The 24,307-nt window shown below is 41.9% G+C and overlaps 1 protein-coding gene across 17 annotated transcripts in view; it reads left to right on the top strand.

The window, feature by feature from the left end:
* dock3 (dedicator of cytokinesis 3) overlaps window positions 1-24,307 on the top strand; it is a 939,092-nt gene that overhangs the window by 189,659 nt on the left and 725,126 nt on the right. Inside the window, exon 3 of one of the 17 annotated variants that reach the window (XM_069936841.1) lies at window positions 9,887-9,998. The exons of the other annotated variants lie outside the window; for them this stretch is intronic. The gene's annotated coding sequence lies outside the window, so the exon portion shown is untranslated. The remainder of the gene's footprint in view (window positions 1-9,886; window positions 9,999-24,307) is intronic. 17 annotated transcript variants of the gene reach the window in all.

Genomic DNA, 24,307 nt, shown 5'->3' with positions numbered 1-24,307 from the left:
GTGGAGCAGTGAAGGAGTGGAGCAGTGAAGGAGTGGAGCAGTGAAGGAGTGGAGCAGTGAAGGAGTGGAGCAGTGAAGGAGTGGAGCAGTGAAGGAGTGGAGCAGTGAAGGAGTGGAGCAGTGAAGGAGTGGAGCAGTGAAGGAGTGAGACTTCCTGGCTTTGGCTTATCAGGCTTCTGCAAAAGCAGGCAAGGAGAAAAGGTAAGCTGAGTTATTTGCCTTCGTATTCAGAGTCATGCCAATAGGGTTAGTGCTCTGTACTGGGTGTCAGATGTGGGAACAATGGGTGACCTCCACTCTCCCAAATGGCCACATCTGCACCAGGTGTACCGAGATGCAGTTACTAAGGGAGCGAATTAGGGATATGGAGTTGCAGATTGATGACCTGCGGCTTGTAAGGGAGAATGAGGAGCTAATCGACTCAACTTTCAGGGCGATATATGCTCCAGAACCCGTGTCAGGTAAGTGGGAAACCGTCAGGCGGGGAAAGAAAAAAGCAAGAAAAATGGAGAGCACACCAGTGACTATCCCACTCAGCAACAGTTATGTTGTGTTGGATTCTGTTGAGGGAGATGACCAGACAGAAGATGGCCATGGGCACCAGGTCAATGGCAATGAGCCTGGCAGAGTGGTGCAAAAAAGGAAAAGGAGAAATGCAATAGTTATTGGGGACTCCATTGTCAGGGGTACAGACAGGAGGTTCTATGAGTCAGATAAGTATGGTGTGCTGCCTCCCTGGTGCAAGGGTACAAGATATCACAAATCGGGTCCAAAATATTCTGAGAGGAGAGGGAGAGCAGCCTAATGTCTTGGTACATGTGGGTACAAACAACATTGACAAGAAAAGGGAGGAGGTAATGAAAAGGGATTACAGTGAGCTGGGACGAAAGCTGAAAGACAGGAACGCTAGGGTGGTGATCTCGGGATTACTACCCGTTCAAAATCCAAGTGATGAAAAGAATGTAAGGATAAGGAAAATGAATGTGTGGCTGAGGTGCTGGTGTACAAGGCAAGGATTTGGCTTCTTGGATCATTGGGATCTCTTTTTGGGAAGGCATGATCTTTACAAGAGGGACGGGTTGCACCTAAATCCAAAAATTGTCAACATTTTGGCAAGTATGTTTGGTACAGCAGTGGGGCAAGGTTTAAACTAATTTGGCAGGGGTATGGGAACCAGAGTGATAGGAAAAAGGGTAGGGAAGATAAAGTAATTGCCAGGAAAAGTAAAATAGGAAAAGTAATGTTGGGAGGAGAAAGTAAAAAATCAGATGGTGCAGTGAGTTTTCGGGTCAATGATAGTCTTAAGAAAATTACAAAGAAAAATAGTGGGCAGAAAAATCAAAAGAAAAGGTTATAGAAGTCACTAGATATTAAAAGGATAAAGAGCATAAGGGCACTTTATCTGAATGCCCGCAGTATTAGAAATAAGGTTAGTGAACTTGAGGCGCAAATCGATACCCATGCCTATGATTTGGTAGCCATCACGGAAATATGGCTACAAGGTGACCCTAAATGGGAATTAAACTTTCAAGGGTATCAGGTGGTACAAAGAGATAGACAGGATGGTAAGGGAGGTGGAGTTGCACTCTTAATCAAAGATGAGCTCCAGGCAGTAGTGAGGAATGATATAAGATCTAAAGAGCATAATGTTGAGTCCATTTGGGTAGAGATAAAGAATAACAAATGGAAAAAATTATTGGTGGGTGTTATCTATCGCCCACCAAATAACAATAGTTTAGTGGCACAGGAAATAAATAGAGAGATAAGTGAGGCATGTAATAATAACATAACATAACATAACAATTACAGCACGGAAACAGGCCATTAGGCCCTTCTAGTCCGCACCGAACCAAACACCCCTTTCTAGTCCCACCTCCCCGCACAATGCCCATAACCCTCCATCTTCTTCTCATCCATATACCTGTCCAACCTTTTCTTAAATAATACAATTGACTCCGCCGCCACTATTTCTCCCGGAAGATCATTCCACACGGCTACCACTCTCTGAGTAAAGAAGTTCCCCCTCATGTTACCTCTAAACCTCTGCCCCTTAATTCTTAAATCATGTCCTCTTGTTTTAATCTTTCCTCCTCTTAACGGAAATAGTCTATCCACATCCATTCTGTCTATCCCTTTCATAATCTTAAATACTTCTATCAAATCCCCTCTCAACCTTCTACGCTCCAAAGAATAAAGACCCAATCTGTCCAATCTCTCCCCATACTCCAGATGCTTAAACCCAGGCAACATTCTGGTAAACCTTCTCTGCACTCTCTCCACTCTGTTTATATCCTTCCTATAATTAGGCGACCAGAACTGCACACAGAACTCCAAATTAGGCCGCACCAACGTCTTATACAATCTCAACATTACCTCCCAACTCCTATATTCCATGCAATGATTGATAAAGGCCAGCATACTAAAAGCCTTCTTCACCACCCTATTCACGTGAGTTTCTACCTTCAGGGAACGATGTACCGTTACTCCTAAATCTTTCTGCTCTTCTGTATTCCTCAATGCTCTCCCATTTACCACGTATGTCCTATTCTGATTCTTCTTACCAAAATGAAGCACCTCATATTTATCAGCATTAAATTCCATCTGCCATTTTTCAGCCCACTTTTCTAAGCAGCCCAAATCCCTCTGCAATCCTTGAAAACCTTCATTATCCACTATTCCACCTATCTTAGTATCGTCTGCATATTTACTAATCCAATTCACCACCCCATCATCTAGATCATTAATGTATATAACGAACAACAAGGGGCCCAATACAGATCCTTGAGGCACACCACTGGTCACCGGCCTCCAACCTGACAGACAATTATCCACTACCACCCTTTGGCCTCTCCCTTTCAGCCAATGTTCAATCCATTTGACTATCTTAAAATTTATACCTAAAGACTGCACCTTCCTAACTAACCTTCCATGTGGTACCTTTTCGAAGGCCTTACTGAAGTCCATATAGACAACATCCACTGCGCTACCCTCATCCACATTCCTAGTCACCTCTTCAAAAAATTCAATTAGATTGGTCAAACATGACCTTCCTCCCACAAATCCATGTTGAGTGCTCCTGATCAGACCCTGTCTATCCAGATGTTTATAAGTACTATCTCTAAGAATTTTCTCCATTAATTTACCTACCACAGACGTCAAACTTACAGGCCGATAGTTGCCAGGCTTCCTCCTTGAACCCTTTTTAAATAACGGAACCACATGCGCAATGCGCCAATCCTCCGGCACTATCCCCATATCTAATGACATTTGGAAAATAACCGCCAGAGCCTCTGCTATTTCCTCCTTCACTTCTCTCAATGTCCTGGGGAAGATCCCGTCTGGTCCCGGAGACTTATCCACCTTTATATTCTTCAAAAGCCTTAAAACTACACCTTTTGTAATCTCTATATTCCCCATATTTACCCAATTTGCTTTTTTTTATCTCACATCTCCCAATATCCTTCTCCTTAGTGATTACTGAAGAAAAGAAACTGTTCAATATCTCCCCCATTTCTCTAGGCTCCACACACAGTTTTCCGCTCTGATTTTCTAAGGGACCAATTTTGTCTCTAGCTTTCCTCTTACCATTAACATATTTGTAGAACTCTTTTGGATTAGTTTTCACCCTGCTTGCCATAGTTTTCTCGTACCTTCTTTTAGCTTTCCTAATTCCTCTCTTAAGATTCCTCTTACATTCAATGTAGTTTTCAAACATCTCCTTAACTCCATGCTTCTTATATCTAATGTATGCCTCCCTTTTTCTTCGAACCAAGTTTCCAGTATTCCTTGAAAACCACGGCTCTCTCCAACCTTTTGTCCCTCCTTTTAACCTAACAGGAACATAAAGCTTTTGCACTCTCAAAATCTGATCTTTAAAAGACTTCCATCTCTCTACTACATCCTGCCCATAAAACAAATTGTCCCAATGCACACCCTGCAAGTCCTTTCGCATCTCCTCAAATCTAGCTTTTCCCCAATCAAAAACCTCAATCCTTGGCCCTGATTTCTCTCTTTCCATAATGAAATTGAAGCTGATGGCATTATGATCACTGGACCCGAAGTGCTCGCCAACACTAACCTCCGTCACTTGACCCATCCCATTTGCCAACAGTAGATCTAACACTGCTCCTTCTCTGGTCGGCACCTCTACATATTGTTGTAAAAAACTATCTTGCACACATTTCACAAACTCTAACCCATCCAGTCCTTTCACAGAATGTGTTTCCCAATCTATATGTGGAAAATTAAAATCTCCCATAATTACAACCCTGTGCTTATCACAAATATCTACTATCTCCCTACAGATTTGCTCCTCTAGGTCTCGGTCCCCTCCGGGTAGTCTATAATACACCCCTACAAGTGTAACCTCTCCTTTCCTACTCCTCAGTTCCACCCAAATAATGATACGGCAGTAGTCATGGGGGACTTTAACTTCCACATAGATTGGGAAAATCAAGTTGGTCGTGGGAGACTAGAAGAGGACTTCATTGAATGCATCCGCGATAGCTTTCTTGAGCAGCATGTTAAGGAATCCACAAGAGAAAATGCTCTCCTGGATCTAGTGTTGTGCAATGAGATAGGTAGAGTAGGGGCGTGGCAAGATGGTGTAGGGAACAGACGTGCCTTCCAGACCTCTCCTGACTCTGATTTATTGTTTTGTCTTTAAGTGCCCGTTAAAGTTGTATTAAAAGTTTTTAAATAATAAGAGGTGTTGGATTAGTGCCTAATGGTTTATATGCAAAAAAAAGGTAAAAGAAAACATCAACAGACTGTTAAAAAACTACATTTTCCGAAATTGTCTGAGCCTACTTGTTTACAAGAAGCCAGGACTCAGCGTAGAATGGATCCAGAGGAAGACGTACAGAGTTCGGCATTGAAACTCCGTTTTAAGCCGGTGAGGCTCTTTGAAGGTCGCATTCAACAGCTTTCAGACCAAAGAGCTGGACGGGTGCCAGTATTTCACACAACGGCCACTGTGAGTGCTGTTACTCAGACTTTGACAGTTGAATCAACTGGGGCGCCACCAGCTGGAGAGTTAAAGAGCTTTCATTCGACTGCTACAGTGGTGGCGCTGCAAAATGCATCTTCAATTACAACGGTTTTTCCAGACATCGATTCAGTGAAGATGATTAAAGAGATTTGGCTTAAAGATAACTCTGATCTTCAGTCTCCTGGCATTGCTGGGCGGACTTTGAGAGGGATTTTTATATGAAGTCAAACTGCTAGAAAAGATACTAAATTAAGGGAAGGGACAGAAGATCCCGTGGTCTCTAAGGAACAGCAAGACCCCATTATGCCTGAATCTACTTCTGTTGAAATGTCTGTTAAGGATCTTGAAGATAAGATATATTCTGTATCGAGTCACTTAGCTAATTTTGTGAACCTGCTTATTTCTAAGATTAACGTGATGGCGGAAGTCATTAATGGAGCTTTTAAGCTTGAAACCATTGAAAGATTTGAAATGTGTGATCAAGGTTTAGTCGATACACAGGATCAACTGCAAGATGAAAATAGAATAATTAAAACATTGCAGATCCAAACTAAAAATTTAGCAAAAAAGGTTGATTATTTGGAGAATCAATCTAGACGGAACAACGTGAAAATTGTTGGTTTGCCAGAAGGCATAGAAGGACCAGATCCAAGAAAATTTTTTACTGAATGGATTCCACGAGTGTTAGGACAGGATAAATTCCCTGAAGGTTTAATACTGGAACGTGCTTATAGAGTTTTAAGAAGAAAATCTTTTTCAGGACAGAATCCAAGATCTGTTTTGATCCGTTGTTTAAACTATTGTGACAGAGAGACAATTTTACGTACGGCTATTAGAAATGCCCAGCAAAATAGATCTCCTTTGATGGCTCAGAATAATCCTGTTTTCTTCTATCAAGATTTGAGTCAAGAAATTATGTTTCAACGACGCGAATTTAATTCTGTGAAAGAACGGTTGTGGAAAAAATGACATAAGGCATTCAGGTATTCTGCGGTACTGAAGATTTTTTAGGATGGACATTAGCCAAAGTTCTTTGGCAATCCTAAAGAGGTTATGGACTTTGCTCAGTCTCTACCAATCATGCAGTTTCAGGAACGATGTAGTCCTTCAAGGTCTCCAAAGAGAGTAGAGATGTAAGGTGGGATCTAGATTTTTAAAAGAAATGGAAGCAATGGTGACCGAAGTGGTAACGTTGATTTAAAAAAATAAATATTTTATCTTTTTTTTTGAGAAGAGCTTAAATAGTTTAAATAATGATGATAGTTTAATGAATTGGGAGTTGGGAGAGGGAACTGGGTGGGCACTAGTTTCCAGAAGTCATCAGCTACCTGTGAGTTATCTCACACCCAATATTTTGGGGGAGTTACCGCTTTGGGCGGTTTAAACAGGAGGAGGTAGCTGTGACCTCCGACCTGTTTTTTTTTTCTTTTTAATTTTTGGGTTAAGAAGTGAAGGTTTTTTTTATTTTTTTTTAAATAAATAATTTTTGTTTTTAACTCTTTTTGTTTTCTGATTGTAATTGAGAGGGAATTAGGAGGTTTTTTTTCTCTCCTTTTTTTTCTCTTTTTTTGGGGGGGGTTTCTCTTTTTTCTTTCTTTTTTAAGAGGATGATGTCACAGAAGATAATAAGTCAAAATTGAGGATGTTGAATTAGATGAAGAGGTAGATGAGGGGAAAGGTGATAAGAAGAAAAAGAAGAAAATTAAGTACAAATACATTGATGTAGAAGAGTTTAATAAAATTAAGTTAATTTCGATAGAGAATTTTGAAGATGTTATAAATGAAGAATATGGAGAATTTTATAAGAGTTTGAACTTTTTTCTTTTTTTTCTTTTTTTTATATAAGTTCATCTGATTGTTTTTCTAAGGGATGTTTTTGTTCTCTCGATGAATTATAAAGGAAATTTGGTATTAATGGAAATTCTGTATTTATGTATTATTAATTATGATTTTTTGTATAACAGATATGTGGTTGATATATGATTTTAATATTTGAACTTAGTTTTAAAGTGGATTTCATTTGTTAAATACATGTATTATGTTTGATTTAAATATATGTTTAAGGGTATTATTTTAGTATTGATATTTTTTTTGTTGTTAGTAATTTTTTTTGTTAAGTTTTATCCTTTTTTTTGTAAGTGGGATTTTTTCTATTTTATTTACAACATTGTTAATTAATTCTTCACTCTTTATTTTGGGGGGGTTGGACTAATTTTAAATTAGATGATTAATGTTGTGTTATAATTATTGGGGGGGTTAATTTGTGTAGTTTAATGATGTAGTATTCTAATTTTTATTATCTTATTTTTTATTATTTCTTTAAATGTAATTTTTATTTTATTCATGTCATAAAATTTTAAATAAAGTTTAAAAAAAAAGAGATAGGTAGAGTAAATGATGTAATAGTCAGAGACCACCTGGGAAATAGCGATCATAGTATAATTGAATTTCTCATTCAGATGGAAGGGGAAATAGTTAGATCTAAAACTAATATGCTTAAACAGGGGTGACTCCTATAGGATGAGGGAGGAATTGGGCAGAGTGGACTGGGAGCACAGGCTAATTGATGAAACAGTTGAGGAACAGTGGAAGATTTTCAAAGAAATATTTTGTAATGCTCAACAAAAATATATTCCGGTCAGGAAAAAGGGCAGCAAGAGAGGGAAAAATCAACCATTGTTAACAAAGGAAATAAAGGAGAGTATAAAATTGAAGGCGCAGGTATACAAAGCTGCAAAGAGCAGTGGGAAACTGGAAGATTGGGAAAACTTTAAGAGACAACAAGGGGTTACAAAGTGGGTAATAAGAAATGGGAAAAAGGATTATGAAAGTAAATTGGCATAAAATATAAAAACAGAAAGCAAAAAATTTTATAAATATATAAAATGGAAGAGGGTGGCCAGAGTTAACATCGGACCCTTGGAGGATGAGAAAGGAAAACTGGTAGCAAAAAATGAGGAAATGGCCGAGGCACTAAACAAATATTTTGTGTCAGTCTTCACGGTGGAAGACATGTCCAGCATGCCCATGTGCGGAGTTAAGGATGCGAATGTTGGGGAGGGCCATGATAAAATAGTTGTTACAAAGGAAGTAGTGATGGAGAAACTAATGGGACTAAAGCCAGACAAATCACCTGGTCCTGATGATATGCATCTAAGGGTTCTGAAGGAAATGGCAGAAGTTATAGTTGATGCATTGGTGGTCATATACCAAAATTCCTTGGATTCTGGGCAGGTCCCAGCAGACTGGAAGACAGCAAATGTCACGCCACTTTTTTAAGAAGGGATGTAGGCAGAAGCCTGGAAATTATTGGCCAATTAGCTTGACATCTGTAGCTGGAAAAATGCTTGAAGCCGTCATTAAAGATGAAATAGTGAAACTTTTGGAACGTAAGGGTTCAATCAGGCAGACACAGCATGGTTTTAGAAAGGGAAGATCTTGTTTGACAATCTTGTTAGGATTCTTTGAGGATATAATGGGTGCGGAGGATAGAGGGGAACAGGTTGATGTTGTATATTTGGATTTCCAGAAAGCGTTTGATAAGGTGCCGCACAAGAGACTTATCAGTAAGTGACAGGAAAGTGGAGTCCGGGGAAGTATATTGGCCTGGATTGAAAATTGGTTGTCTGACAGGAGGCAGAGAGTTGGGATAAGTTGGTGTTTTTCAGGTTGGCAGAGAGTGGTAAGTGGGGTGCCGCAGGGGTCAGTGTTAGGCCCACAACTGTTCATCATTTACATTGATGACTTGGAGGAGGGGACAAAATGTGGTGTAGCCAAGTTTGCGGATGACACCAAATTGAGTGAAAGAGCAAATTGTAATGAGGATGTGGAGAGTCTGCAGAGGGATATAGTTAAGCTGGATGAGTGGGCAAAGGTCTGGCAGATGGAGTACAATGTTAGTAAGTGTGAGGTTATCCACTTTGGCAAGAAAAATAAAAGAGCTGAATATTATTTAAAGGGTGAAAAACTACAGTATACTGTAGTGCAGAGGGACTTGGGAGTGCTTGTGCATGAATCGCAAAAAGTTAGGTTACAGGTGCAGCAGGTTATTAAGAAGGCAAATGGAATGTTGGCCTTTATCGCTAGAGGAATTGAATTCAGGAGTAGGGAGGTAATGTTGCAACTGTATAAGGTACTGGTGAGACTGCACCTGGAGTACTGTGTCCAGTTCTGGTCTCCATATTTGAGGAAGGATATACTGGCTTTGGAGACGGTCCAGAGGAGGTTTACTAGGTTGATCCCTGGAATGAAGGGGTTGACTTATGATGAAAGATTAAATCGTCTAGGATTATATTCGCTCGAGTTCAGACGAATGAGAGGAGATCTTATAGAAACATATAGGATTATGAAGGGTATGGATAGGATAGATGTAGGAAGGTTTTTTGAGCTGGCCGGGGAAACTAAAACGAGAGGACACAGTCTCAAGATTCGGGGGAGTAGATTTAGGACAGAGATGAGGAAAAATAGTTTTTCCCAGAGAGTAGTGAATGTTTGGAATTCTCTAACAAGGGAAGTGGTTGAGGCTGCCTCATTAAACATATTTAAAATTCGGTTAGATAAATTTTTACATGATAGAGGAATTAGGGGATATGGGGAGAAGGCAGGTAGGTGGAGTTAGGTCATAAATTAGATCAGCCATGATCGTACTGAATGGCGGAGCAGGCTCGATGGGCCATTTTTGGCCTACTCCTGTTCCTACTTCCTATGTTCCTATGTTCCTATACCGTGAAGCAAAAAACAAAGGAAAGTCTGTATCTCATCTGGAGGAGTGGGTACATTTAATCACATTAAAAACATTAACATCAAATGAAAATAAGACTTAAAAGGTTGCCATGTATCTTCAATATTCATTGATGAATCATATACATGGTATCTAATTTTTCTGAACTTAAACAGGACATAATAAGAGGGAACCATTGAAATGCTGTTGGAGGTCTAGACTCTTTCCATTTGAATAAGACGGCTCTTCTAGCCAACAATGTAGAGAAGACCACAACCTATTGCACAGGTACAGAAAACTCTCTGTCTGGTTCATTAACCCCAAAAAGAGCAGTTATTGTATTGGGTCGTAGTTCCTCCTGAAATACAGTTGAAAAGATAGAAATCTGTTGGAAAGAAATTTTTAATAAGACCAAAATATATGTGTCAATATGCCAATGTCAGATTTGCATCTGTCGCAAGTAGGGTTAATATTGGAAAAGATACAACCTAGTTTATCTTTGGACATGTGAACATGATGCACCATTTTGAATTGGATTAATGAACATCAGGCACATACTAAAAATGTATTCACCATTTTAAGAATCTTGTCCCATAGATTCTCCAATAAGGGTCTTGCAAGTTCCAATTCTCAAGCCTTTTTAATCTTGTCATTAAGCACTGGACATAATTTCAATAATATAATGTATATAATTTCAATGAATCCTTTCTGAAAAGGATTCAATTGAAATATAATATTAACTAGATCTGGTGGATAGACAAATGCAAAGTATGGTAATATAGTACTTAAGAAATTTCTAAACTATATATCTAAAAAATATGAATATTTGGTAAGTCATATTTACTTGCCAGCCATTCAAGAAACATTAAACACCCTTAAATAAATTTGCAAAAGAAATAATACCTTTGATTTTCCATATAGAGAGGGATTGATCAATTATTGATGGTAGAAAAATTAATTATGAGTGATAGCACTAGATAAAACAAAGTTTTTTAAAATTAAAATATTTCCTAAATTGGAACCAGATTTACAATATATGTTTGAGTATTGGATTAGATATATCTTTAACCTAAGGGCTATTGTCAGAGGTGGATATTATTCATTCTACAATGTTATTTGAAAGATATCTCTATAGTCTGGGAAGAGGAAGTTCTCTCTTCAGCCTGAAATGATGGAAAGTTGGAGAAATTCAGAAATTGGCAGATATTTTGGTAGAATGTATCCATTTCTTACTGAAATTCAGTAGAAAAAAAATAGCTTAAATTCACTTAGTCCATCTCTGGTGACACTTTCCCTTTTCTTGATCTCTTGTCTCCATTTCAGGAGATAAATTTTATACAAAGATTTTTTACAAACTGACTAACTCCCAGAACTACCTTGACTACACTTCTTCACACACACTCCCCTGCAAGGATTCTATTCTCTCTCTCAATTTCTCTGTCTCTTTCATATCTGTTACTAAGAAGAGATTTCCAGTCCAGATCATGCAAAATGTCTTCCAAAAATGAGTTTCCCCTCCATTTCACACTCATCTGCCCTGGTCCCCATTGTCCCCAGACCCAACAAAAACAGGATTCCCCTTGTCCTTACCTACCACCTCACCAGCCTCCACATTCCAACATATTATCCTCTGCAATTTCCATCAACTACAATATGATCCCACCTCCAGGCACATCTTATCCTCTCTGCCTACTGTAGGGACCGCTCCCTCCATGACTCCCTCATTCACTCATCCCCTCCCATTAAATTCCCCTTTAGACCTTCCCTTGTGACCACAGAAAGTGCCTTATTGGCACCCACATCACCCTCCTTCACAACCATTCGGGGCCCCAAACAGTCCCGCCAAGTTAAATAATACTTGTGAATCTGCAAAAGTCATCTACTGCGTCTGGTGCTCTTGTGGTGGTCTTTGCTACATCGAAGAGACTTGTTGCAGATTGGGAGGTTGCTTTGATGAGCACCTTTGCTTGTTCACTTCAATGACAATGATCTCCCAGTGGCCAACCATTTTAATTCAGCTCTCCAGTCCTGTGCTGACATGTCTGTCCTTGGCCTCATGCACTGTCAAATCAGGACCATTCGTAAATTTAAGAAGCAACACCTAATATTTTCTTTGGACTCTCCAACCGATGGCATTTACATCAACATTTCTAGTTTCTGCTAGACCACTTCCCATTCTCCCTCTCTTCCCTATCCCTGTGTCTCCTTTCCATCCCATTTCTTCTCCATTCATAGCTTTCTCCTCCCCCTGTTTCCTGTTATTCCCTCCCTTATTTATCCACCTATTGCCTTTTGTCCGTGAGCCTGTGCTCCAACCCCTCCTCCCCACCATTTCATTCAGGCGCCTGCCTAATTTTGCTCATTCCTTGAAGGGATCAAATCTGAAACATTGTTTATGTATCTTTATCTTTATAGCAAATAGTTTTGATGGGTTTATCAACTAAAACATGTATGTCCAATGTCTGCTAGAAATCTGAGATCAGGATTTAATCCTATTTTTACTGTGCAATAAAATTGGATGAGGTAGGAGATCCTTTATTTTGAGAAACTTTAATGTAGTCCACAGAGTATAAAACAGCATTATTGATTATTTATTCATTATTGTGACCAAGAGTCTGTTCTTTGAGTGGGATATGTATTCTTTATTGCTTCTAGAAATAGTGAATAACTCTACTTAAATCTTAAAATCACTATTTTACATCAGGTTTATCAGCCACCATTTTACATTCCCATTTTTATCAAAGTATCAGTTTATTTCATTTCAATAAAACATAGCTGATGAGATTTCTCAAAGCAGAAAGGGGTCTCCTTTTCATTAGGGAGATCAAATTTCCCCAGAGTTTTATTATGGGTCTAATAAAGACAACCAGCAGAGACACAGACATTTTGCAGGAAGAACTTTTGAGGAAGGGCTGAGGCCTAAAGCGTAGACCATTCTTTTTCTCCCACAAGACTTCCTCTAGCAGATTGTTGCTCCAGGTCCTAATATGTGCAGACTCTTCATTCACAATTTATTTTTCTTTGCAGTGTTCCAGTCATTAAATTAATGCTTTTTGGTTGCTCATCCTCATCAGTAATTTATTAATCTGTTTATAGTATGTAGTGCTATCAATCAATCAATCACATTAGACAGAGAGTTGTGATTAATAGGCTTTAATCACCTTAAGACGTCAACACATTTCACATATTGCTGGCCTGGTTCCAAGACAGGTACTGAGGGAGAAGTTTGGGTGTAACAGCCTTTATAGGGATTTCCAGGAGGGAGGAGTTACAGGTTAAGGGGGTGGGCTAGCTCAAACAATACAAACAATACAGTGGTTGCATCACACAGTACATTGGTGACATTCATTCATCATAATGCTAATAGTGTTGAATTGCTATTGCTTGGAATAAATGAAACAGTTCATATTGCTATTTGGTAAGTTGCAGACATTTAGACATTTCCAAAGTTTACCAAAAATAATTGTTTGTTTCAATTGTTTGTAGTGGCAATTGTAAATTCAATTTTAGGCTATGGAATTTGATTATTGCTATGAGGAGACTGAGTTTAGCTAATGGATATGACCTTAAAAGTTGTATGGAAGAGAGATGATTAGTTGTGGTGTATTTTTGGTACATTTGCATCTTGTGGAACTCCTCACAAGCTATTTCTGTAATTTCAGTTCCAACTGGCAGCCTTACGTATATTTTGGTTGGTAAGAGTGAGATGGCCTCAGTTTTTGGTCAGATATTAGAATTCCAGTGGTTTCTTCTTCCTTTCTTCAAGGGTACTGTGGAGTATATTTCAAAAAAAAAATTTCCTAGTGTCCAAGTGGTGAGGTAAACATAAGAAGTGGAAGTCATTTTGATCTCCATTTTATTACACAACACTGAGTTGAACATTACTGTCAAATGTTGATGCATTAAAAACCAGAACTTCTATTCAAACAGAAAATTTGTGGCAAATACTTTGATGGTTAACCATTGTATTGAAACAAAATAAGTTTTATTTGTTGTAATTATAATGAAAGTTGCATATTTAACTGTCTATTCCAAAGACATACAAGATTGATAGGTCAATGGTGAAATTAAAACTAAGATTTAAAAAATAAATTAAAATTAAAAGCTTCACAAAGATGTTACCTGGATAGGAGGGCTTGAGTTATAAGACAAGAATGGATAGGATCATACTTTTTTTTCCTCTGGAATGTAGGAGACTGAAGATGGATGACCTTTACTGAAGTATATAAAATCACAAGGGGCTTAGATAAGGTGAATTGTCTTTGTCTTTGTCCAGGCTAGAGGAAGACATAGATTTAAAATGAATGGGGAAAGATTTAAAGAAGATATGAACATCTTTTTCAAGCAGAAACTCAAGTCAAGTTTGTTATCATCTGATTGTAGAAGTATAACCCGACAAAACAACATTCTCCTATCCTCGGTGCAAAAACATGCAGATGCACAACTAGACGTTACATACATACAAACAAATAATACATATTCAGGACAAGTATATCTATAAAGATAAATACATATTGTTTTGTACAAATGAGAGTCTCAGATGTTGAGTGGGAGCAGTTCTTTGGTTATTCAGCATTCTCTTTGCCCATGGGAAGAAGCTGATCCTCAGCCTGGTGGTGCTGGCTCTGATACTCCTTCACCGATGAGAGCAGCTGAAATATACTGTCTGCAGGGTGGACACCCTCTTCAGACAATGATCTCAGTAGATCACGTTGATGGGAGGGGGGAAGGAAGGGAAACTCCAGTGATCCTCTCTGCTACTCTTATGGTCCTGTGGATTGATCTCCAATCCATTTCTCTGCAAGAATCATACCATATTGTGGTGCAGCCCACCAGGATGCTCTCGATAGAGTGATATAATGGCGCCAGTAGTCTTGCCTGCTTCAGTCTTCTCAGGAAGCACAGTTGCTGTTGTGCCTTCCTGGCAAGTGATGAGATGTTGAGTCCATGATAGGTCACTAGTTAAGTCAACTCCAAGGAATTTGGAGATCTACAGGGTTCTTGATGTATAGTGGTGGGCTGTCGTTTCTGATCCTTCTGAAGTCCATGATCATATCCTTTGTCTTGTCCATGTCAGATTGTTAATCTCACAGCATTTCACGAGATTTTTCACCTCTTCTCTGTAGTGTGACTTATCGTTGTTGCTGATGAGGCCAACTACTGTTGTGTCATCTGCAAACTTGATGATACAGTTGGGGGTGGATCTGGTGATGCAGTCATGGGTAGTAGTGTGAACAGGAGAGGACCAAACACAACCCTGAGGTGCGCCAGTGCTCAGCATGATGGTGCTCAATGTTCTGCTACCGGCCCAGACAGATTGTGGGGGTCTTTCTGTAGGAAGTCTGGGATCCAGTTACAGAGAGGGGTGTTGAGTCCCATTGAGGACAGCTTTTCCACTAGCCTCTGGGGAATGATCATATTAAACCCCGAGCTGAAGTCAATGAACAGCAGCTTGGCATAAGAGGCATCATTCTCCTGGTGGGCTAGGACAGAGTGAAGCAACAAGGCTATAGTATCATCTGTGGAACAGTTTCTTCTAAAGGCAAATTGAAATAGATCCAGCTTCTCTAGGAGGTGTGTTTTGATGCGTTCCATCACCAGACGCTAGCAATTAATAATGGTCGAGGCCAGTCCCACGAGGCAGCAGTAAATGAGGCCTGTTATTGTCGCCCTCTTGGGTACCAATATGTTAATGGCTATCTTAAACTCTGTGAGAATGATAGACTGCTGCAGTGAGGTGTTGAAGATGTCTGTGAAGACATTCGTCAATTGGTCTGCGCAGTTCCTCAGTACCTAACCAGGTATGTTGTCTGGTCCCACTACCTTGTGTGGGTTCACCTTGGATAGGGTTCTCTTCACCTTGGCTGTGGCTATGTGAGGGGACCTGTTTATTAGGGGGATTCGGAGCTTTCTTTGGCATCATCTTGTTCTTCTTATCCCACTGTGTATAGAAGATATTTAGTCTAAACAAAAGGTAGGCATCATTATCCTTAATTTGCAAGGTTGACTTGTGATCCGAATAGTCTTTATCCCTTGCCACATGAGCCTAACATCACCGGTGTTGCACAGCTATCTGTGGAACTTCCGTGCATACCCTTGCCTTGCCTTCCGGATTCCATGGGAGAGTTCACCCTTAGCTGATGTTAGTGCCGTCCAATCCCCTGTCCTGAGGGCAGCATCATGAGTTCTGAGAAGTGCCTTGTCCTCTGCATCCAATCATGGTTTCTGGTTAGCCTTGGTTGTGAAGCATTTAATCTTGGTGACATCCTCAATGGACTTGCTGATGTAGCCAGTCACTGAGTTTGTGTGCTCCTCTATGTTTGTGTGATTGTTGTAGGTGGCCGCCTCCCTGAAACAACTCTAGTGCATGATCTCAAAGGAGTCATGCAGTGCTGATGTGCACCACCTCCCCACCCCAGCCCTATTATGGCCCTGTGAACTGACGTAGTTTGCTTTGCCAACAGCCTTTACACTGGGGTTAGCAGGACATATATGTAATCCAAGTAATCAAGATGAAGGTGGGGGGCAGCCATGAATGCACCAGGGATGTTGGAGTACACTTGATCCAAGGTTTTTTCTCTTCTGGTGGTGAAGTTCACCTGCTGTTGAAACCGTGGTAAGACCGTTTTCAGGTTTCCGTGATTGAAGTCGCCAGCAACAATCATAGCACCATCAGAGTGGGAAATTTGGGCTTCACAGATGGCAACATAAAACTCCTTCATGGCTTCACTGTCATTAGCCAAAGGTGGAATGTAGACTGCGGCAGTCAGCATGGCTGAGAATTCTCTGCCAGGTAGAAGGGTCTGCATTTCACTAGGAGGTACTCTATCTCTGCTGAGCAGAAGGTAATCACAACAAAGACATTGAGCCCCGGCCTCGGTCGAGTGAGGCAGGCGGAGGCCCCGATCCGGGCAGAGAGTTGGAGGCGGCGGCCCCAGTCCGGGCACAGGGAGAGCTGCGGCGGCCTCGGCCCCGGTCCGGGCAGTATGGACCGACCTAGGAGGGGAGGCAGACCCCCCCAGCCCGGGTAAGAAACCTGCATAGGAGATGGCCACTCCGATATAAAACCTACGACCCAAGGACCTCGCTGCCACGTCCCAGCTTGCTCGGCCACGGCACACGAACTATGGGGCCAGTACTGCGCACACTGCACTCCACCTAAAAGCTCCTTTGCGCAGGCCCGAGGACAGGTCCACGTCCTCCCCCTCCACGTCCTCCCCCTCAAAAGATGCTCACAAACTCAAGCTAGCATGCTGGAACATCAGAACCATGCTAGACAAGGCTGACAGCCACCGACCTGAACGTCGGTCTGCCCTCATCGCACATGAACTCCTCAGACTTGACATCGACATAGCCGCTCTCAGTGAAGTCCGCCTGGCAGATGTAGGCAGCCTCCAAGAACGCGGCGCGGGCTACACACTCTACTGGTCTGGCAAGCCTTCGGATGAACGACGCCTATCTGGTGTAGGCTTCATAGTCAAGAGCTTCATTGCCTCCAAACTCGAAAACCTTCCGACAGGCCTCTCGGACCGAATCACGTCCATGCGACTCCCCCTTCAAAACAAGCGTCGCATCACCCTCATCAGTGTCTATGCTCCAACCCTCCAGGCGGAACCAGCAGAAAAGGACAAGTTCTACACCGACCTGCGCAACCTCATCCAACGCACCCCTACAGCCGACAAGGTTGTCATCCTGGGCGACTTCAACGCTCGTGTCGGCAAAGACTCAGAAACCTGGCCAGGAATCCTGGGCAAGCATGGCGTCGGCAAGTGCAACGACAATGGGCGCCTCCTGTTGGAGCTCTGCGCAGAACAGCGGCTTGTCATTACAAACACCCTTTTTCAGCAGAGGGACAGCCTTAAGACCACCTGGATGCATCCCCGATCCAAACACTGGCACCTCCTGGACTACATCCTGGTGCGAGAAAGTGACAAACGAGATGTGCTCCACACCAGGGTCATGCCTAGCGCGGAATGCCACACTGACCACCGGCTGGTTCGCTGCAAGCTCAACCTTCACTTCAAGCCAAAGCCCAGGAACAGTAAAGCCCCCAGAAAGAGGTTCGATGTTGGAAACCTGCAGTCAGACGAAGCGAGAGGAGACTTCCAGGCAAACCTCAAAGGAAAGCTCGACGATGCAACCCGCCTCACGGACCCGTCCCCTGAAACCCTCTGGGATCAGTTGAAGACTACCATACTGCAATCCACTGAAGAGGTACTGGACTTCTCCTCCAGGAAAAACAAGGACTGGTTTGACGAAAACAGAAGCGAGCTGCCCACCAGGCTCACCTTACAAAGCCGTCAATTCCAGAGAAGAAACAAGCCTTCCGTCGCGCATGCAGCCATCTTCAGCGCAAACTCCGGGAAATCCAAAATGAGTGGTGGACTAGCCTCGACAAACGAACCCAGCTCAGCGCGGACATTGGCGACTTCGGGGGTTTCTACGAGGCTCTAAAGGCTGTGTACGGCCCCTCACCCCAAGTCCAAAGCCCGCTGCGCAGCTCAGACGGCAAAGTCCTCCTCAGTGACAAGATCTCCATCCTCAACCGATGGTCAGAACACTTCCAATCTCTTTTCAGTGCCAACTGCTCAGTCCAAGATTCCGCCCTGCTCCAGCTCCCTCAACAGCCCCTAAGGCTAGAGCTGGATGAGGTCCTCACCCTGGATGAGACATATAAGGCAATCGAACAACTGAAAAGTGGCAAAGCAGCAGGTATGGATGGAATCCCCCCAGAGGTCTGGAAGGCTGGCGGCAAAACTCTGCATGCCAAACTGCATGAGTTTTTCAAGCTTTGTTGGGACCAAGGAAAACTGCCTCAGGATCTTCGTGATACCACCATCATCACCCTGTACAAAAACAAAGGCGAGAAATCAGACTGCTCAAACTACAGGGGAATCACGTTGCTCTCCATTGCAGGCAAAATCTTCGCTAGGATTCTACTAAATAGAATAATACCTAGTGTCGCCGAGAATATTCTCCCAGAATCACGGTGCGGCTTTTGCGCAAACAGAGGAACTACTGACATGGTCTTTGCCCTCAGACAGCTCCAAGAAAAGTGCAGAGAACAAAACAAAGGACTCTACATCACCTTTGTTGACCTCACCAAAGCCTTCGACACCGTGAGCAGGAAAGGGCTTTGGCAAATACTAGAGCGCATCGGATGTCCCCCAAAGTTCCTCAACATGATTATCCAACTGCACGAAAACCAACAAGGTCGGGTCAGATACAGCAATGAGCTCTCTGAACCCTTCTCCATTAACAATGGCGTGAAGCAAGGCTGTGTTCTCGCACCAACCCTCTTTTCAATCTTCTTCAGCATGATGCTGAACCAAGCCATGAGAGACCCCAACAATGAAGACGCTGTTTACATCCGGTACCGCACGGATGGCAGTCTCTTCAATCTGAGGCGCCTGCAAGCTCACACCAAGACACAAGAGAAACTTGTCCGTGAACTACTCTTTGCAGACGATGCCGCTTTAGTTGCCCATTCAGAGCCAGCTCTTCAGCGCTTGACGTCCTGCTTTGCGGAAACTGCCAAAATGTTTGGCCTGGAAGTCAGCCTGAAGAAAACTGAGGTCCTCCATCAGCCAGCTCCCCACCATGACTACCAGCCCCCCCACATCTCCATCGGGCACACAAAACTCAAAACGGTCAACCAGTTTACCTATCTCGGCTGCACCATTTCATCAGATGCAAGGATCGACAATGAGATAGACAACAGACTCGCCAAGGCAAATAGTGCCTTTGGAAGACTACACAAAAGAGTCTGGAAAAACAACCAACTGAAAAACCTCACAAAGATAAGCGTATACAGAGCCGTTGTCATACCCACACTCCTGTTCGGCTCAGAATCATGGGTCCTCTACCGGCATCACCTACGGCTCCTAGAACGCTTCCACCAGCGTTGTCTCCGCTCCATCCTCAACATCCATTGGAGCGCTTTCATCCCTAACGTCGAAGTACTCGAGATGGCAGAGGTCGACAGCATCGAGTCCACGCTGATGAAGATCCAGCTGCGCTGGATGGGTCACGTCTCCAGAATGGAGGACCATCGCCTTCCCAAGATCGTGTTATATGGCGAGCTCTCCACTGGTCACCGTGACAGAGGTGCACCAAAGAAAAGGTACAAGGACTGCCTAAAGAAATCTCTTGGTGCCTGCCACATTGACCACCGCCAGTGGGCTGATATCGCCTCAAACCGTGCATCTTGGCGCCTCACAGTTTGGCGGGCAGCAACCTCCTTTGAAGAAGACCGCAGAGCCCACCTCACTGACAAAAGGCAAAGAAGGAATAACCCAACACCCAACCCCAACCAACCAATTTTCCCCTGCAGCCGCTGCAACCGTGTCTGCCTATCCCGCATCGGACTTATCAGCCACAAACGAGCCTGCAGCTGATGTGGACTTTTACCCCCTCCATAAATCTTCGTCCGCGAAGCCAAGCCAAAGAAGAAAGAAATGCATAGTGCCCCCTCTTTGAGTCTTGCCAGAAGAAGCAGTATTTCTGTCTGCCCTGAAGGAGATAAAGGCCATCCAGCTGAGTCTGGAATGGTGTCTTGGAGCCACCTTTCTGTAATCACCAGAGCACAGCAGCCCTGCAATTCTCTTTGGTTCAGATGCATTTAAGAGTAAGATCATCAGGACTGTGGGTCAGAAGGGGTTAAATCTCAGTTTAACCCTGATGCTGACCCATTTTCCGCACTTCTGCCTTCTCTTTTTTAATATTTTATTTTTGATTTTCATAGACTCACACAAATCCAAATAAACAATACAATCTCTCTAAACAATGGTATATAACATTCAGAGTCTGTTTCCCCTTCCCACCCATCCCCCTCCCCCCAGCATACCCTAATACCACAAGAAAGAGATTATACCAATTTAACAAACACAAAAAAAACAATTATTGATAAAATCACAGATCCTTAACGGAACTTAAGAAAAACCCAAAGTAACTTGAAATAATAAAGATAAGGAACAATACGAGAGCAAGTCATCTGCACCATGATCAACTTCATTGATCTCAATCATTGCACTACTGGCAAGGATTATTTATTCTGAGGGGGTATAATTATATCTGTGTACCAATGTGTTGCAAATAGAGTTGCCACACCCTAATAATTGCGTCATATTTCCTCCTTAAATTGTATGTGATTTTCTCCAGGGGTATACAACTTTGTATTTCCATATTTTATTGTGTAATATTAAGTTGGGAGTCAGACTTCCACGTGACCGCTATACATTTCCTGGCTACTGTCAAGGCAACCTTCACAGACTCAATTTGGTATTTGGACAGTTTAAAACACACATCTATAATGTTTCCCAGAAGGTACAATTCTGGATCCTATGGAAAATTCACCTTTGTAATTTTTTTCAGAATGTCCTCCAGGTCCTCCAAGAAGGATCTCACCTTTGTACACAGCCAGGTTGAATACATAAAGGTTCCAGTCTCCACACCACATCTAGAACACATTTCAGAAATTTCCAGTTTGGATTTATGTAATTTTTGTGGTGTGGAGTACAGTTGATACAGGAAATTATATTGCAAATTATATTATACCTGGCATTAATGACTGCTGTCACGCTGTCGTGACACAGGTCTGACCAGCTCTGCTCGTGGATTGTTGTGCTCAAGTCCAACTCCCACCTTTCCCTCACCTTATGTAAGCCCAGCTTCAGGCCCTCACTTTGGAATAGGAGAAATATCATAGAAATAAACTTGCGTGTATTTCCTTTTTGAACTGGAATCTCCATGTCATTACACATGGGTAGGGCCCGGTCCCAAATGATCCCTTAAGGAAGATCTTAGCTGAAGATAGCAAAAGAAAGTTTTATTTGACATATCATACTTATTCCTCAGCTGTTCGAATGACATGAGCTGCCCCCATTCATAACAATCCTTGATACACCTGATCCCTTTCTGGCGCCAGGTATCCAGGATCTTATCCAGAGTTATAGGTATTAATTTGTTGTGGGACAAGGAAGTTTTAGGAGATAATCCCACCTTTAGCCTGATACATTGATTTATTTTTTTGCCATGTGTGAATTACATGTTTTAATATGGGGTTATCCATTTCCCTTGATGTCAATTTAGTGCCCCATTTATATATAGACTCTCCTGCTATCTTTTCTCCTACCATGTGTAGTCCAATTGTGCCCATGAGGGGGTACCACCTCCCTCCTAGAGAGAAGCGATAAACCTTGACTGGGCCACCCAATAGTATTTTTTGAAGTCTTGCAATTTCAGACCTCCCAGTTCGTAACCACAAGTCAATTTTTCCATAGAGGCCCTAGCCACCTTACTGTTCCTCAATAACTTCCTGACACATCTGCTGAATGTCTTAAAGAAGCTCTGGGCAAATGAAATAGGCAAGGACTGAAATAGATTTGTAGACTTGGCATCACTTTCATTTCAACACAGTTTACCCTGGCCACCAAAGTTATGGGCAGGGTTTTACACCTACCATGGTCCTCCTCAATCTTCCAGAGCAAAAGTATATAATTGTTTGTAATATAAATTACAAAATCTTTATCCACTGTTACCCAAAATATTTAATGCTCTCTTGCATCCATTTGAATTGACTCCCTTGTTGATATTGTCTGTAATTCCCCTTTGTCAAGGGCATGATTTCGCTCTTGTCCAGATTCCCTGACATCTTGATATAATCTTATATCCTGACATCTTGCCATAATCTTCCAATTTGCTCATCAGCCTGGCCAATGAACCCTAACCCCCCCCCCTCTCCCCAACTGGGACTGCCAAATATACTAGCCCCCTAGCCCACTCTGAACCAGCAGTTCAAAAGCTAATATAAACAATGCTGGGGATAGCTGGCAGCCCTTCCTGCTGGACCTGCTCAGCAGGAACACTGAAGACATTTGCCCATTCATTATAATTTTAGCTTGAGGCTATGATGAGCGTCTTTACCCAATTTATGAAAGGTTGTCCCAATCTATATCTCTCTAATACTTTAAATAAAAAGTCCCATTCTAATTTGTCAAGGGCCTTCTCCATATCCAAGGCTGTGGCCATGCCTAGGTCCACCCCCGTCTGTGCCAGACGCACTATATTATGTAACTTGCATATGTTACTTGCTGATTGCCTCTTTTTTTACAAATGCTGCTTGGTCTGGATTTGTTCATCTCCATTGAGTGTACCTGTTGACCAGTACATTTGCTGTAATTTTATAATCTACATTCAATAATGAAATTGGCCTATAAGAGGCGAGATTCAATGGGTTCCTGTCTGTTTTTTTGGGATCACCTTAATGATTGCTATCGAGAAAGACTCTGGGAGGGTATACACCTGGTCCACCACCCCCATAATAAGGGGCATTAAAAGATCCTTAAACTCTATAAAATTCAGCAGGATACGCATCCTTCCCCATTGATTTGTTAGCCTGCAATGACCCCAAGGCTTTATCAATTTCCTCTCTAGAGAAGGGGGCATTTAGCCCCTCCTGTTCATCTTTTTTTTAGATTTTTTAATTAATTTTTTTATTTTTCACACTATGAACCATATTAATCAAAATACAAACAAACATTTCCCTCTTGAATATACACAGTGGCATTTTCTCCCCTTTTTTACCCCCTCCCTTCCCTCCCTCCTTCCCACTCCCCTCCAAACCCATTAAACGTTCAACATATACATTACATTAAACCCATTAAACAATGTCATCACATAATGAAAATAAACAAGAAATTTGTGTCATCTACTTTTACACATTGGGTCAGTTCATTTCGTCTTCTTCATGTACGAGTCCCAAATTTGTTCAAATAATGTGACTTTATTTTTTAATTATATGTTATAAATGGAATGCATTTATTCATTTCTATGTACCATTGCTGTACTCTTGGGCTCTCTTCTGATTTCCAAATTGACATTATACATTTTTTTGCTACAGCTAAGGCTATCATAATAAATCTTTTATGCGCTTCATCCAGTTTGAGGCCTAATTCTGTACTTCTTATATTACGTAGAAGAAAGATCTCTGGATTTTTTGGTATGTTGCTTTTTGTGATTTTATTTAGTATCAGATTTAGATCTTCCCAAAATTTTTTCACTTTCTCACATGCCCAAATTGCATGTACTGTTGTTCACGTTTCCTTCTTACAGCAAAAACGTCTATCTGATATTGTTGGACCCCATTTATTTAACTTTTGGGGCATGATATATAGCCTGTGTAACCAATGCATAACCTCATATTTATTATATTTCTCATAGTTCTGGAGCATAACTTTTCCCATATTTGATGACACGAAACTGGGTGGCGGTGTGGGGTGTGAGGAGGATGTCAGGAAAATGCAGAGGGACTTGGACAGGTTGGGGGAGTGGGCTGCTGAATGTAAGATGACGTTCAATGTAAGCAAATGTGAGGTTATCCATTTTGGGGGCAATAATAGGAAAGCTGAGTATTATTTAAATGGTGACAAGCTAGGGAGTGGGGAGGAGCAAATGGATCTGGGAGTACTTGTTCACCGGTCACTAAAGACTAGCATGCAGGTTCAGAAAGCTGTGAAGAAGGCTAATAGCATGTTGGCTTTCATAAAGAGGGGATTGGAGTATAGGAACAGAGACGCCCTTCTGCAGTTGTACAGGGC

The sequence above is a fragment of the Narcine bancroftii genome, chromosome 5, assembly GCF_036971445.1.
Source record: "Narcine bancroftii isolate sNarBan1 chromosome 5, sNarBan1.hap1, whole genome shotgun sequence".
In the NCBI taxonomy this organism is placed as follows: domain Eukaryota; kingdom Metazoa; phylum Chordata; class Chondrichthyes; order Torpediniformes; family Narcinidae; genus Narcine; species Narcine bancroftii.
This window is presented reverse-complemented; position numbering and strand designations above follow the sequence as displayed.